Genomic DNA, 16,303 nt, shown 5'->3' with positions numbered 1-16,303 from the left:
GAAGCAGTGCTGCCTTGACCGGTGGGGACCACAGCCGAGGCTGCCACTGCTGTCAGCTCAGGTGCCTAGAGATACTGTGTGAAACTGGAACAGCAAAGAGTTTTCTTCTCCACCTGCCACCCCACCCTCACCCCCATTCCACATCTCCTGCTGCTGGAGCTTAACTGGAGGCCACCTGGCCTGGGAGCCTGAGAAATGCCCCCATCACACAGAACAGGAGTGAGGCTGGGAGTAAAGCAGCAGGTGCCCAGCACAGTGGTAATGTACTTGTTAAAATACTCCATTTCCCAGCTTCCCATGTAACCCAGGGTGGTTAAAGAGATGTAATGGAGGTCACTGTATGTGGCTACTGGGAAATCTTAAAAGGGGGACAGGCTACTTGTATATATCCTCTCTCTTTCCTTTCCCCTTCCTTCTGCTTTCTGCCTGGAATTTGAATGTGATGGCTGGAGCTCCAGCAGCCATTTTGGACCAGGCGGAGACCTAGAAGATATATGTCACTTTCTAAGGACAGTGAAACAGAAGGATGGTGCCTGGGTCCCTGATGACCATGGAGCTGCCTACTGCCCTGATTTTTCTTCCCTCTGGACTTTCATATGGGAGAGATGAAACCTCTGTCTTGTTGAGCCGCTGACTGGGTTTTCTCTCTTATGCAGCTGAGCCAAATCCTGATTGGTGTCTTGATTTTCATTATCAACCAAAAAAACTGAGACCCAAGTGCCCTGTCTATAAAATGGGGGCAGTATATGTCCATGTAGTCAGTTTATTGGGAAGACTGCATTGCTGGTGGTCAGCCACTGCTTGGCCCCTGGCTTATGAATGCCAGCTCCTCTGGGAAGGGGAGGGGTGTGCAGCCAGGGAAGCTGGGCATCTTTTGTTTGGGAATAAAAAATGGCTCTCACTGGAACTATATGAATTCATGATCAGGTTTCAGGGAGGCAGCTCTGGGCCTGGTGTGGGGATATGGTTCTGCCAAGATATAGGGCTTGGTGCCCAGAGTTTAGTGGGGGGAGGACACATGTGAGCAGGTGATTATACAGCCCTGACAGGACAGGGAGGGGCATGGAACCATTGGGTTCTCGTCCTCCAGGCTGAGGAAGGGTCTGTGATTTCCAGGAGGCGAGACCTGAAGGAGGTCAGAGCCAGCCTGAGCAGTGGAGCCTGGAACAGACTGGGGAGAGCACACCAGGCAGAGGGCCTGGCATGTGCAAAGACTCAAGGTGAAGAGGAAGAAGCTCTGAAACATTCGAATAAGGGGATGAGCCGCCTTACAAGCAAGTGAGTTCCCCATTCCTGGAGGCAGACAAGTGAAGGCTGATGTCCAAGGAGATGCACAGGACCTGCATCTGGCTTGAGGAACAGCAGAAGGGAGTAGGAGTCACAGATGCTCCAAGGATTCTTGGGGTGGTGGGAGGACGGGGCTGCCCTGGAAGGGAGGGAACCTGGGAGAGCCTGAAGGTTGGGGGACCTCAGTGGTGGTGGCTGGGAAGGAGCCATGCAGAGGGAGGAGGGAGGCTGGGGTCAGCGCTCAGCTGAGAAGTGCCACCCATCAGAGTCCTGCCTCTGGCAGGGTCCAAGACGACGGGGGTCTAAGAAGAGGCAGATCCTGGGGTGTCTCCACTCTCAGAGGAGGGGTGGTCTCCAGAAACTCCCAGGACGAGGTCTGTCTGGCCTGCAGGTTGTAAGATCTTCCAAGCCAAGGTGCCCTTTGCCATCTGGGGGGGTGTGTGCAGAGAGGTCCCCAAGTGGTCAGTGAAGTCTTACACTGCTTGTAGGCAAAGCTGCTGCTGGTGGAGGGGCTTGCCCCGGCCCTGCAGCCCGTCCAGCTGTGCTGGCATCACTGCTATGAGCGACTGAAGTTGGGGACCATGGTGCGTCTGCTATATGCCCTGGGCCCAGCGAGGGCCAGCCCGGAACACGTTTGTTGAATGAATGCAAGACCCTGATACTCATCCAGTAACTCACCAGAGGCCTCAGCTGTTCTCTTCGCCAGAGGAAGCTCTGCTTTCTGGTGTATGAAAGGGGATGAGGCCCCTTTTCTTCCAGGGTGGTTGTGAGGATTGAATGAGAAATGCATCTAAGTAAAAGATCCTCTGGGTCCCCATGTCCCGCCCATAAAAGGAGGGACAGGATGAGCCATGGCTAAGGGCGTGCTGTGGCATCCCAGGATCGCAGAGCTGGGGCCTGGCCCAGATTCCGGGGCAGCTGGGCGGGGAGTGAGCCCCACAGCCAGAAGCCAGACCAGACTCTACCACATCAGCCATGCTGCCCAACGTGGCGGTGCCTCCAGACCAGCTGTTTCCCACATTAGCCGCCCCCTGGGCAGGCCTCCAACTCTTGACAAATGGGAAAGAAGGGGTCCTGGGAGCCTTCCAAGCATTCAGTGTGGTCTCGGGGGTGCAGGTGGCCCGCTGTGAGGGTCCTGAGCCGTGACCACCTCCACCAGGGCCCAAGGGTCACGTTCCTTGCAACTGCACCCCCTCTGACCTCTGGGCCCTGGCCTCCCTGCCTGTGGGCTCTAGCAGGCCTGGCTGGGCCAGTTGGGCCCCAGAGACAGCTGCGTGGAGTCAGGGCCGTGGCCAATGCTGCAGGGCTGGGCACTGACCACAGCCCTGCTAATCAGGCCTAAGTGGCTGAAAACTTGTGCCAGTGTCTCCAACGACTGTGCCCAGGGTACGTGTGCTAATTCCTGCTAAGTGCTCAAGGTGAGGGGTGAGGCTGCATGAGTGAGTGGCAGGTGTGAAGGCAGAACCCTGAGGTGACCCCAGGATGCCATTCCCTGGTGTGTGAGCTGAGATCATCAGCACCCCTGGAATGTGGGGCCAGCCCATGAATCTGATAGGATTTCACTCTTGACTTCAAGAAAGGGGAAGCATCCTGGTGGGCCTGACCTAATCAGGGCTCCTCCTGAAGAGCGGGGTTCTACGTGACGAATGTCCTTTGTTACCGGCTATCGAGGTGGAGGACCACGTGGCCAGGACCCAAGAGCAGGCCCCGGCCCTCAACCCCATGAGCTCAGAAAAGGAGCCCACGTTCCAGGTGGGACTACAGCCCAGCTGTGTGAGACCCTGAGCCCAGGACCCAGCTAAGTCCTGTGCAGACTTCTCACCTACTGGAATGGAGATGATGAATGGATGTCGATTTAGTTGGGTAATTCGTTAGGCAGCGTAAACAATGAATACATAACTAAAAAGGACCCGGAAGCCCCTGTTTCACCTCATGAAGTCCCACTCACCCATCCTCACGGGAGCCAACCAGGGCCCTGCTCATTTCCAGACCACCCAACCGCCAGCCCAGGCTCTGCCTTGAGAGTCTCCCATGGTGTGGATTGAATTAAAGAATTTTCAGAACTGCCTGGTTCCTGGAACCGCCCCCCAGGGCAGGCCTGCACCCAGGAGGGGGCTGCTAGGAGAAGCATCCCTTGGCAGGTGAGGCTGGCTGGCCTGCAGAGGGTGCTGTGGCCCCATCACCCAGGCTGCAGAGGAAGAGACCTCAAGCTGTGCTTCAAGACTGGAAGTATCCATAAAAGAGCAGATGCGTATTTCTCCACGGCTTCTCTGTGGGTGATCATACAGAGAATTATTTTGAAAATAGTATTTTTGTTTTTTTAAATAGGATCTGCATATCATTAAGAAGTGAAATAAATACACAGGAGATTAAAAACAATTCCTGAGAAAACCATAATTCAAAAAGAGTCATGTACCAAAATGTTCATTGCAGCTCTACTTACAATAGCCCAGAGATGGAAACAACCTAAGTGTCCATCATCGGATGAATGGATAAAGAAGATGTGGCACATATATACAATGGAATATTACTCAGCCATAAAAAGAAACGAAATTGAGCTATTTGTAATGAGGTGGATAGACCTAGAGTCTGTCATACAGAGTGAAGTAAGTCAGAAAGAGAAAGACAAATACCGTATGCTAACACATATATATGGAATTTAAGGAAAAATAATGTCATGAGGAACCTAGTGGTAAGATAGGAATAAAGACACAGACCTACTAGAGGATGGACTTGAGGATATGGGGAAGGGGAACGGTAAGCTGTGACAAAGCGAGAGACAGGCATGGACATATATACACTACCAAATGTAAGGTAGATAGCTAGTGGGAAGCAGCCGCATAGCACAGGGAGATCAGCTCGGTGCTTTGTGACCACCTAGAGGGGTGGGAGGGAGGGAGACGCAAGAGGGAAGAGATATGGGAACATATGTATATGTATAGCTGATTCACTTTGTTATAAAGCAGAAACTAACACACCATTGTAAAGCAATTATACTCTAATAAAGGTGTAAAAAAAAAAAATCAGACCATGTCCTGTTCCTAGAGAAATCAAAGTTGAACCTTTTGGTGAACCTCATGTCACCTTTTTATGGGTACACACAAATCACCCGCCACGTGCATGTGTGCTCGCCTGCTCACACCTGCACCACACAGACATATGTTCACAGTGAAACCCTATCATAATATGTGATACGTGACTTCATGTGTCTTCTCTTTTTTTCTTAACTCAGTAATAAGCCTGGACAGTTTCCTGGGCCCATGTTGACCTGAACCACGGTTCCCTGGCTTCGCAGCTAATGGTGAGGAAGCAGTCTTTCCTTTTTCCCTGTGTAACTTTGATCATTAGGAACTTGGAACAATGTTTCACATAGTTATGGTTCCTGGCATTTGTATATTTGTATCTCTATCTCTCATTCCAGTTTGTTTACTGCCAGTTTTTCTACTGAGTATTTTTCATCCCTTTAAAAGACTTCTGAGTGTGGAGATTGCTTCAAGATGGTGGAGTAGAAGGATGTGCTCTCACTCCCTCTTACAAGAACACCAGAATCACAACTCACTGCTGAACAATCATCAGGAAGACACTGGAACTCAGCAAAAAAGATACCCCATATCCAAAGACAAAGGAGAAGCCACAATGAGATGGTAGGAGGGGTGCAATGACAAAAAAATCAGATCCCATAGCTGCTGGGTGGGTGACTCACAAACTGCAGAACACTTTAACACAGAAGTCCACGCACTGGAGTGAAGGTTCTCAGCCCCACGTCAGGCTTCCCAATCTGGGGGTCCGGCAACAGAAGGAGGAATTCCTAGAGAATCAGACTTTGAAGGCGAGCGGGATTTGATTGCAAGACTTCGACAGGACTGGGGGAAACAGAGACTCCACTCTTGGAGGGCACACACAAAGTAGTGTGCGCATCGGGATGCAGGGGAAGGAGCAGTGACCCCAAAGGAGACTGAACCAGACCTACCTGCTAGTGTTGGAGGGTCTCCTGCAGAGGCAGGGGTGGGGGCTGTGTCTCACCGTGAGAACAAGGACAGTGACAGCAGAAGTTCTGGGAAGTACTCCTTGGCGTGAGCCCTCCCAGAGTCTGCCATTAGCCCCACCAAAGAGCCTGGGTATGCTCCAGTGTTGGGTCACCTCAGGCTAAACAACCAACAGGGAGGGAACCCAGCCCCACCCATCAGCAGACAAGTGGATTAAACTTTTACTGAGCTCTGCCCACCACAACAATACCCAGCTCTACCCACCACCAGTCCCTCCCATCAGGAAACTTGCACAAGCCTCTTAGATAGCCTCATCCACCAGAGGGCACACAGCAGAAGCAAAAAGAACTACAATCCTGCAACCTGTGGAACAAAAACCACATTCATAGAAAGATAGACAAGATGGAAATGCAGAGGGCTATGTACCAGAGGAAGGAACAAGATAAAACCCCAGAAAAACAACTAAATGAAGTGGAGATAGGCAACCTTCCAGAAAAAGAATTCAGAATAATGATAGCGAAGATGAGCCAGGACCTTGGTAAAAGAATGGAGGCAAAGGTCGAGAAGATGCAAGAAATGTTTAACAAAGATCTAGAAGAATTAAACAACAAACAAACAGAGATGAACAACACAATAACTGAAATGAAAAATACACTAGAAAGAATCAATAGCAGAATAACTAAGGCAGAAGAACAGGTAAGTGACCTGGAAGACAGAATGTTGGAATTCACTGCTGCAGAACAGAATAAAGAAAAAAGAATGAAAAGAAATGAAGACAGCCTAAGAGACCTCTGGGACAACATTAAATGCAACAACATTCGCATTATAGGGGTCCCAGAAGGAGAAGAGAGAGAGAAAGGACCCGAGAAAATATTAGAAGAGATTATAGTCGAAAACTTCCCTAACATGGGAAAGGAAATAGCCACCAAAATCCAGGAAGTGCAGAGAGTCCCATACAGGATAAACCCAAGGAGAAACACACCAAGACACATAGTAATCAAACTGGCAAAAATTAAAGACAAAGAAAAGTTATTGAAAGCAGCAAGGGAAAAACGACAAATAACATACAAGGGAACTCCCATAAGGTTCACAGCTGATTTCTCAGCAGAAACTCTACAAGCCAGAAGGGAGTGGCATGATACACTTAAAGTGATGAAAGGGAAGAACCTACAACCAAGATTACTCTACCAGGCAAGGATCTCATTCAGATTCGATGGAGAAATCAAAAGCTTTACAGACAAGCAAAAGCTAAGAGAATTCAGCACCACCAAACCAGCTCTACAACAAATGCTAGAGGAACTTCTCTAAGAGGGAAACACAACAGAAGAAAAGGACCTACAAAAACAAAACCAAAACAATTAAGAAAATGATAATAGGAACATACATACTGATAATTACCTTAAACGTGAATGGGTTAAGTGCTCCAACCAAAAGACACAGGCTTGCTGAATGGATACAAAAACAAGACCCATATATATGCTGTCTACAAAAGACCCACTTCAGACATAGGGACACATTCAGGCTGAAACTGAGGGGATGGAAAAAGATATTCCATGCAAATGGAAATCAAAAGGAAGCTAGAATAGCAATACTCATATCAGATAAAATAGACTTTAAAGTAAAGAATGTTACAAGAGACAAGGAAGGACACTACATAATGATCAAGAGATCAATCCAGGAAGAAGATATAGCAATTATAAATATATATGCACCCAACATAGGAGCACCTCAATACATAAGGCAACTGCTAACAGCTATAAATGAGGAAATCGACAGTAACACAATAATAGTGGGGGACTTTAACACCTCACTTACACCAATGGACAGATCATCCAAACAGAAAATAAATACAGAAACAGAAGCTTTAAATGACACAATAGACCAAATAGATTTAATTGATATTTACAGGACATTGCATCCAAAAACCGCAGATTACACTTTCTTCTCAAGTGTGCATGGAACATTCTTGAGGATAGCTCATATCTTTGGTCACAAATCAAGCCTCAGTAAATTTAAGAAAATTGGAATCATATCAAGCATCTTTTCTGACCACAACGCTATGAGATTAGAAATGAATTACAGGGAAAAAAACGTAAAAAACACAAACACATGGTGGCTAAACAATACGTTACTAAATAACCAAGAGATCACTGAAGAAAACAAAGAGGAAATCAAAAATTACGTAGAGACAGATGACAATGAAAACACGACGATCCAAAACCTATCGGATGCAGCAAAAGCAGTTCTAAGAGGGAAGTTTATAGCTATACAAGCCTACCTCAGGAAATAAGAAAAATCTCAAATAAACAATCTAATGTTACACCTAAAGGGCCTAGAGAAGGAAGAACAAACAAAACCCAAAGTTAGCAGAAGGAAAGAAATCATAAAGATCAGAGCAGAAAGAAATGAAATAGAAACAAAGAAAACAATAGCAAAGATCAATAAAACTAAAAGTTGGTTCTTGGAGAAGATAAACAAAATTGATAAACCATTAGCCAGACTCATCAAGAAAAAGAGAGAGAGGACTCAAATCAATAAAATTAGAAACGAAAAAGGAGAAATCACAACTGACACTGCAGAAATACAAAGGATTATAAGAGATTACTACAAACAACTATATGCCAATAAAATGGACAACCTGGAAGAAATGGACAAATTCTTAGAAAAGCACAACCTTCCAAGACTGAACCAGGAAGAAATAGAAAATATGAACTGACCAATCACAAGTAATGAAATTGAAACTGTGATTAAAAATCTTCCAACAAACAAAAGTCCAGGACCAGATGGCTTCACAGGTGAATTCTATCAAACATTTAGAGAAGAGCTAACACCCATCCTTCTCAAGCTCTTCCAAAAAATTGCAGAGGAAGGAAAATTCCCAAACTCATTCTATGAGGCCACCATCACCCTGATACCAAAACCAGACAAAGATACTACAAAAAAAGAAAATTACAGACCAATGTCACTGATGAATATAGATGCAAAAATCCTCAACAAAATACTAGCAAACAGAATCCAACAACACATTAAAAGGATCATACACCACGGTCAAGTGGGATTTGTCTCAGGGATGCAAGGATTCTTCAATATATGCAAATCAATCAATGTGATACACCATGTTAACAAATTGAAGAATAAAAACCATATGATCATCTCAATAGATGCAGAAAAAGCTTTTGACAAAATTCAACACTCATTTATGATAAAAACTCTCCAGAAAGTGGGCATAGAGGGAACCTACCTCAACATAATAAAGGCCATATACAACAAACCCACAGCAAACATCATTCTCAATGGTGAAAAACTGAAAGCATTTCCTCTAAGATCAGGAACAAGACAAGGATGTCCACTCTCACCACTATTATTCAACATAGTTTTGGAAGTCCTAGGCACAGCAATCAGAGAACAAAAAGAAATAAAAGGAATAAAGGTTGTAAAAGAAGTAAAACTGTCACTGTTTGCAGATGACATGATACTATACATAGAGAATCCTAAAGATGCCACCAGAAAACTACTAGAGCTAATCAATGAATCTAGTAAAGTTGCAGGATAAAAATTAATGCACAGAAATCTCTTGCATTCCTATACACTAATGATGAAAAATCTGAAAGAGAAATTAAGGAAACACTCCCATTTACCATTGTAACAAAAAGAATAAAATACCTAGGATTAAACCTACTTAGGGAGACAAAAGACCTGTATGCAGAAAACTATAAGACACTGTTGAAAGAAATTAAAGATGATACCAAGAAATGGAGAGATATTCCATGTTCTTGGATTGGAAGAATCAATATTGTGAAAATGACTATACTACCCAAGAAATCTACAGATTCAATGCAATCCCTATCAAATTACCAATGGCATTTTTTATAGAACTAGAACAAAAAAATCTTAAAATTTGTATGGAGACACAAAAGACCCCGAATAGCCAAAGCAGTCTTGAGGGAAAAAAACTGAGCTGGAGGAATCAGACTCCCTGACTTCAGACTACACTACAAAGCTATAGTAATCAAGACAATATGGTACTGGCACAAAAACAGAAATATAGATCAATGGAACAGGATAGAAAGCCCAGAGATAAACCCACACACCTATGGTCAACTAATCTATGACAAAGGAGGCAATGATATACAATGGAGAAAAGACAGTCTCTTCAATAAGTGGTGCTGGGAAAACTGGACAGCTACATGTAAAAGAATGAAATTAGAACACTCCCTAACACCATACACAAAAATAAACTCAAAATGGATTAGAGACCTAAATGTAAGACTGGAACCTATAAAACTCTTAGAGGAAAACATAGGAAGAACACTCTTTGACATAAATCACAGCAAGATCTTTTTTGATCCATCTCCTAGAGTAATGGAAATAAAAACAAAAATAAGTGAATGGGACCTAATGAAACTTAAAAGCTTTTGCAAAGCAAAGGAAACTACAAACAAGACAAAAAGACAACCCTCAGAATGGGAGAAAATATTTGCAAATGAAGCAACAGACAAAGGATTAATCTCCAAAATATACAAGCAGCTCATGCAGCTCAATATTAAAGAAACAAACAACCCAATCCAAAAATGGGCAGAAGACCTAAATAGACATTTCTCCAAAGAAGACATACAGATGACCAAGAACCACATGAAAAGCTGCTCAACATCACTAATTATTAGAAAAATGCAAATCAAAACCACAATGAGGTATCTCCTCACACCAGTTAGATGGGCATCATCAGAAAATCTACAAACAACACATGCTGGAGAGGGTGTGGAGAAAAGGGAACCCTCCTCCACTGTTGGTGGGAGTGTAAATTGATACATCCACTGTAGAGAACAGTATGGAGGTTCCTTAAAAAAACTAAAAATAGAATTACCATATGACCCAGCAATCCCACTACTGGGCATATACCCAGAGGAAACTATAATTCAAAATGACACATGCACCCCAATGTTCATTACTGCGCTATTTACAATAGCCAGGTCATGGAAGCAACCTAAATGCCCATCAACAGAAGAATGGATAAAGAAGATGTGGTACAAATATGCAGTGGAATATTACTCAGCCATAAAAAGGAACGAAATTGGGTCATTTGCAGAGACGTGGATGGATCTAGAGACTGTCATACAGAGTGAAGTAAATCAGAGAGAGAAAAACAAATACCGTATATTAACACATATATGTGGAACCTAGAAAAATGGTACAGATGAACCGGTTTGCAGGGCAGAAATAGAGACACAGATGTAGAGAATAAACGTATGGACACCAAGGGGGGAAAGCAGTGCCTGTGTGATGAATTGGGCGATTGGGATTGACGTGTATACACTGATGTGTATAAAATGGATGACTAATAAGAACCTGCTGTATAAAAAAATAAGTAAAATTAAATTTTAAGAAAAGTGATGATTAAATTAAATTAAAATTTAAAAAAAGGTGATGACACCATCATCACCTAGTTCCTCCCCACTAGGCTGGGCGTGAGGGTCTGAAGGCAGGAGCGAGATGTAAGCATTTTGCTGCAGAAAGGAAGGGTGGGGACCCGCCCCCCTTGCCAGTGTTCCTTCTCCTCAGCCCGGGGTGGGGGCGGCCACCCGGGGTTCTGTGTGGATGCAGAAAGTAGGTTCCAGGAAGGAACTTGTAGTCTCAAGAAGGTTCTCAGACAGACAAGACTTCTCGGTGTGCAGAGAGAGAAATGACTCGCCCCAAAGCCGATAGGATGGAAAGGAAGCCAAGCTGGGAAGGAAGGGGGCCACTGCTGGCCTCAGTCTTCTCATCTGTGAAATGGGACTCATGACTTTCCTGCCTCGCTAGGTCCCAGGCCCTGTCTTCTCATTGGCTGCTGTGGTCCAGAGCAGGCGTTCAGTGGGTATTTATTTAGGAGGAGTGTGGATGGACAAGACCTGGGGGTGCAGACCTGCCGGGTCAGCTCACCCCCCCGACCCCTACCCCATCCTTCCCAGGATCGGCTTACTGGCTTGGCACAGAATTCAGCTTTTTTTTTTTTCCACCGAGAGGGGAACAGGCAGCTCATGTTCAAAAGACCCAAACTCCCACAAGGTGAGCTTTCAGGGAAGGGTTTTTAAAAGACAGCGTGAGGGAGGGGTTCATGGGGTGTGTGATCAGTTCGTGCACAGTTCTCTGATTGGTTGGTGCTGAGGTAACTGGGTGACGTTTCGGGAATCTCAGTGATCAGTTTTCTCGCTCCACCTGGTCTGGGGTCTTCTTGCTGGTGGGCAGCCTGCATAACTTCTTCCACCTGCTGGGGATCTCAGTACCTGCAGAAGAGCTCAAGGACACAGCTCAGGATGTTATCTAGAGCCCTTGAGGAGGAACTTAAAGTCCTTGACTTTGTTTTAGGGCTGAGCTATTATTACTTTGTCTTGCTTGACGGCTTTCCTTTGTTTCTGCATTTTCTCACTTCTCTGATTCAATTTGCTCTTTGGAACTCAGGGAAGGCCTAGGAGGCTAAAGATTTTCTACAAACAAGAGGAGGGGGACACTGGAGGCTCTGTTACCAGGAAGGCCTCACGGGGTCCTGCTCAGTCTGAGCTCCAAGCCCAGTGTCTCCTCCACACCTCGGGCTGCCCTGTGGGTCAGGACCCTGAAGCTCTCCAAGAAGACACACACTGCCCTGAGGGGGTGACACGTTAGAAAGTGGGCGGGGGGCTCACGGGGCCTCTGCTTTAGCCACCACAGAGCCAGGTTGTAGGGATGGGACCGGACAGGTACATTTTGATGGAGGGAGGGAGGGAAGGAGGGAGGAAGGAGGTACCATTGGTGCTTAGGGGGTCTGAATGGCATGGTGCTGCAGGGCACCTGGGAACGTGGCCCATGCTTAGCAGGGAGCGGGGCAGTAGAGGATCAAACCAATTAGAGACCTGAGCTTCACCCGATTTGCTGTGGGCGCAAGGGGCCCTCCGCAGAGCTCTGGCCTGGCAGTCACCACCAACACATCTGAGGGCAGCAGCGTTCCCTGGAACCCCTCACCTCCTAGGATGGAGGGAAGACCAATGCACAAACCCCAGCCTCGAGGGGCTGATCGGGGAGACAGCTGGGCAAGCAGACAAAAGACCGTGCATTGATTGTTTTCACTCTGATGAGCTGCATGTAGCATCTCATCGTTGGTTAAACTTGGTGGCTGTCATGATGGTCAGTTTTATGGGTCATCTAGGCCAGGCTATAGATTCCATCTGTTCAATCAAATGCAAATCTAGATTTTGCTGGGAAGGTATTTGCAGATGTGGTTAAAGTCCAGAATCAGCTGACTTTAAATAAAAGAGATTATGAACCCCATTAAATAAAAGAGATTTTCCTAGGTCATCTGGGTGGCTGATCTAGCTCCATGCAGAGGAGGAATCTGCCGTGACTGCAGCCTCACCTAGTGCCCCAGTCCCAGCTGACTCTTCCCAACCACCTGCCCCATGGATTCCAGCTTGCCTAGTCAGACCCCACAATCACGTAAGCCAATTCCTCGAAAAAAATCCCTACGACAAACCTCCTGCTGGTTCCGCTTCCCTGGTTGATGGACTGATATGGTGGTTATAATCCAGTAATGAGAACCACACTTTTAAAAATACTCTTTCATTTCACAAGTATTTGTTGAGCACCTACTAAGTGCAGTCTCTGGAAGGACCTGGGGTCCGGCAGTGGGGAGGGGAGCGGGGCCATCTCAGAAAGAGCAAGGCACAGAGGACAGGGGCATGCTGGGCCACCAGCCTCTGAGGGCCATTGCAATCTTTGTTAAATGATGAGTGATGGGTGCTAACACATTTGATCAAATCTCGCTTTGGCCTATGGGTCAGTCTGTTTGATGTGCAATGACCTGTTTCCCTGCCCTATTCACCGGAACCATCTGAGCACCCCCCCGGCCTCCTGTCTCCAGGAATTCCTTCTTCTCTCCTTGGCCACTGAGCCTTCCCAGGCCTGGCATCACACCCAACCATTTTCCTGTGGGGTCTCAGCCATTCTTGCAAGAACCACTGAGGGAAACAGCTGTATCTCAGCTCCATCACCAAATACCTGCTAGACCTTGGGTGAGTTTTTATCCTCTCTGTGCCTCAATTTCCTCAACTTTAAAATAAAGATAATCGCAATATCTACCTCACAGGTGAGAGGACTGAGTGGGATAATATATCCAAAGGACTTAGCTGGTGACTAGAACATGATGGACTCTCATTAAATGTGTATATTGACATCATAACACCATCATCACCCTCATTATCACCACTACCATCAGAGTCGCCATCATCATTGTCCTCATCATTATCACCATTATCATTGCAAAAACCACCGTCTTCCTCACCATCACCACCATCACCACCATCACCATCACCATCACCATCACCATCACCATCATCACCATCACCACCATCACCACCATCACCATCATCACCATCATCACCATCATCACCATCACCATCATCACCATCACCATCATCACCACCATCACCATCACCATCATCACCATCACCATCACCACCATCACCATCATCACCACCATCACCATCATCACCATCACCATCATCACCATCATCACCATCATCACCATCACCACCATCATCACCACCACCATCATCACCATCATCACCACCATCATCACCATCATCACCACCATCACCATCATCACCATCACCATCATCACCATCACCATCATCACCATCATCACCATCATCACCACCATCACCATCATCACCATCATCACCATCACCATCATCACCATCACCATCATCACCATCACCATCATCACCATCATCACCATCATCACCACCATCACCATCATCACCATCATCACCATCATCACCATCACCATCATCACCATCACCATCATCACCATCATCACCATCATCACCATCATCACCATCATCACCACCAACACCATCATTACCATCACCATCATCACCATCACCATCATCACCATCACCATCACCATCATCACCATCACCACCATCACCATCATCACCATCATCACCATCACCACCATCACCATCACCATCATCACCATCATCACCATCATCACCATCACCATCATCACCATCACCATCATCACCATCACCACCATCACCACCATCATCACCATCATCACCATCATCACCACCACCATCATCACCATCATCACCATCATCACCATCATCACCACCATCATCACCACCATCATCACCATCATCACCATCATCACCATCATCACCATCATCACCACCATCATCACCACCATCATCACCATCACCACCATCGCCATCATCACCATCACCATCATCACCATCACCACCATCATCACCATCACCATCACCACCATCACCATCATCACCATCATCACCATCACCACCATCATCACCATCACCACCATCACCACCATCGCCATCATCACCATCACCATCATCACCATCACCACCATCATCACCATCACCATCACCACCATCACCATCATCACCATCACCACCATCACCATCATCACCATCATCACCATCATCACCATCATCACCATCACCATCATCATCACATCTGAAAGGTTAAATGGACAGTGATCAAGATGGCTTTGGCTATTCGGGGTCTTCTGTGTTTCCATACAAATTGTAAAATTTTTTGTTCCAATTCTGTGAAAAATGCCGTTGGTAGTTTGATAGGGATTGCATTTAACCTGTAGATTGCTTTGGGTAGTGTAGTCATTTTTACTATATTGATTCTTCCAATCCAAGAACATGGTATATCTCTCCATCTGTTTGTGTCACCTTTCATTTCTTTCAACATTGTCTTATAGTTTTCTGAGTACAGGTCTTTTACCTCCTTAGGCAGGTTTATTCCTAGGTATTTTATTCTTTTTGTTGTGATGGTAAATGGGAGTGTTTCCTTAATTTCTCTTTCAGATTTTTCATCATTAGTGTATAGGAATGCAAGAGATTTCTGTGCATTAATTTTGTATCCTGCAACTTTACTAGATTCATTGATTAGCTCTAGTAGTTTTCTGGTGGCATCTTTAGGATTCTCTATGTATAGTACCATGTCATCTGCAAACAGTGACAGTTTTACTTCTTTTACAATCTGTATTCCTTTTATTTCTTTTTCTTCTCTGATTGCCGTGGCTAGGACTTCCAAAACTATGTTGAATAATAGTGGTGAGAGTGGACATCCTTGTCTCATTCCTGATCATAGAGGAAATGCTTTCATTTTTTCACCATTGAGAATGATGTTTGCTGTGGGTTTGTCGTCTATGGCCTTTATTATGTTGAGGTAGGTTCCCTCTATGCCCACTTTCTGGAGAGTTTTTATCATAAATGGGTGTTGAACTTTGTCAAAAGCTTTTTCTGCATCTATTGAGATGATCATATGATTTTTATTCTTTAATTTGTTAACATGGTGTATCACATTGATTGATTTGCATATAGTGAAGAATCTTTGTATCCCTGGGATAAATCCCACTTGATCATGGTGTATGATCTTTTTAATGTATTGCTGGATTCTGTTTGCTAGAATTTTGTTGAAGATTTTTGCATCTATGCTTATCAGTGATACTGGTCTGTAATTTTCTTTTTGTGTGTGTGATATCTTTGTCTGGTTTTGGTATCAGGGTGATGGTGGCCTCGTAGAATGAATTTGGGAGTGTTCCTCCCTCTGCAATCTTTTGGAAGAGTTTGAGAAGGATGGGTGTTAGCTCTTCTCTAAATGTTTGATAGAATTCTCCTGTGAAGCCACCTGGTCCTGAACTTTTGTTTGTTGGAAGATTTTTAGTTACAGTTTCAATTTCATTACCTGTGATTGGTCTGTTTATATTTTCTAATTCTTCCTGGTTCAGTCTTTTTTTTTTTTTTCATCTTTGCTCAATTTTTTTAACATCTTTATTGGGGTATAATTGCTTTACAATGGTGTGTTAGTTTCTGCTTTATAACAAAGTGAATCAGTTATACATATACATATGTTCCCATATCTCTTCCCTCTTGTGTCTCCCTCCCTCCCATCCTCCCTATCCCACCCCTCCAGGCAGTCACAAAGCACTGAGCTGATATCCCTGTGCTATGCGGCTGCTTCCCACTAGCTATCTACCTTACGTT

The sequence above is a fragment of the Delphinapterus leucas genome, chromosome 5, assembly GCF_059928025.1.
Source record: "Delphinapterus leucas isolate spDelLeu-1000000601 "Yukka" chromosome 5, BTC_Dleu_Yukka2, whole genome shotgun sequence".
NCBI lineage: Eukaryota > Metazoa > Chordata > Mammalia > Artiodactyla > Monodontidae > Delphinapterus > Delphinapterus leucas.
This window is presented reverse-complemented; position numbering follows the sequence as displayed.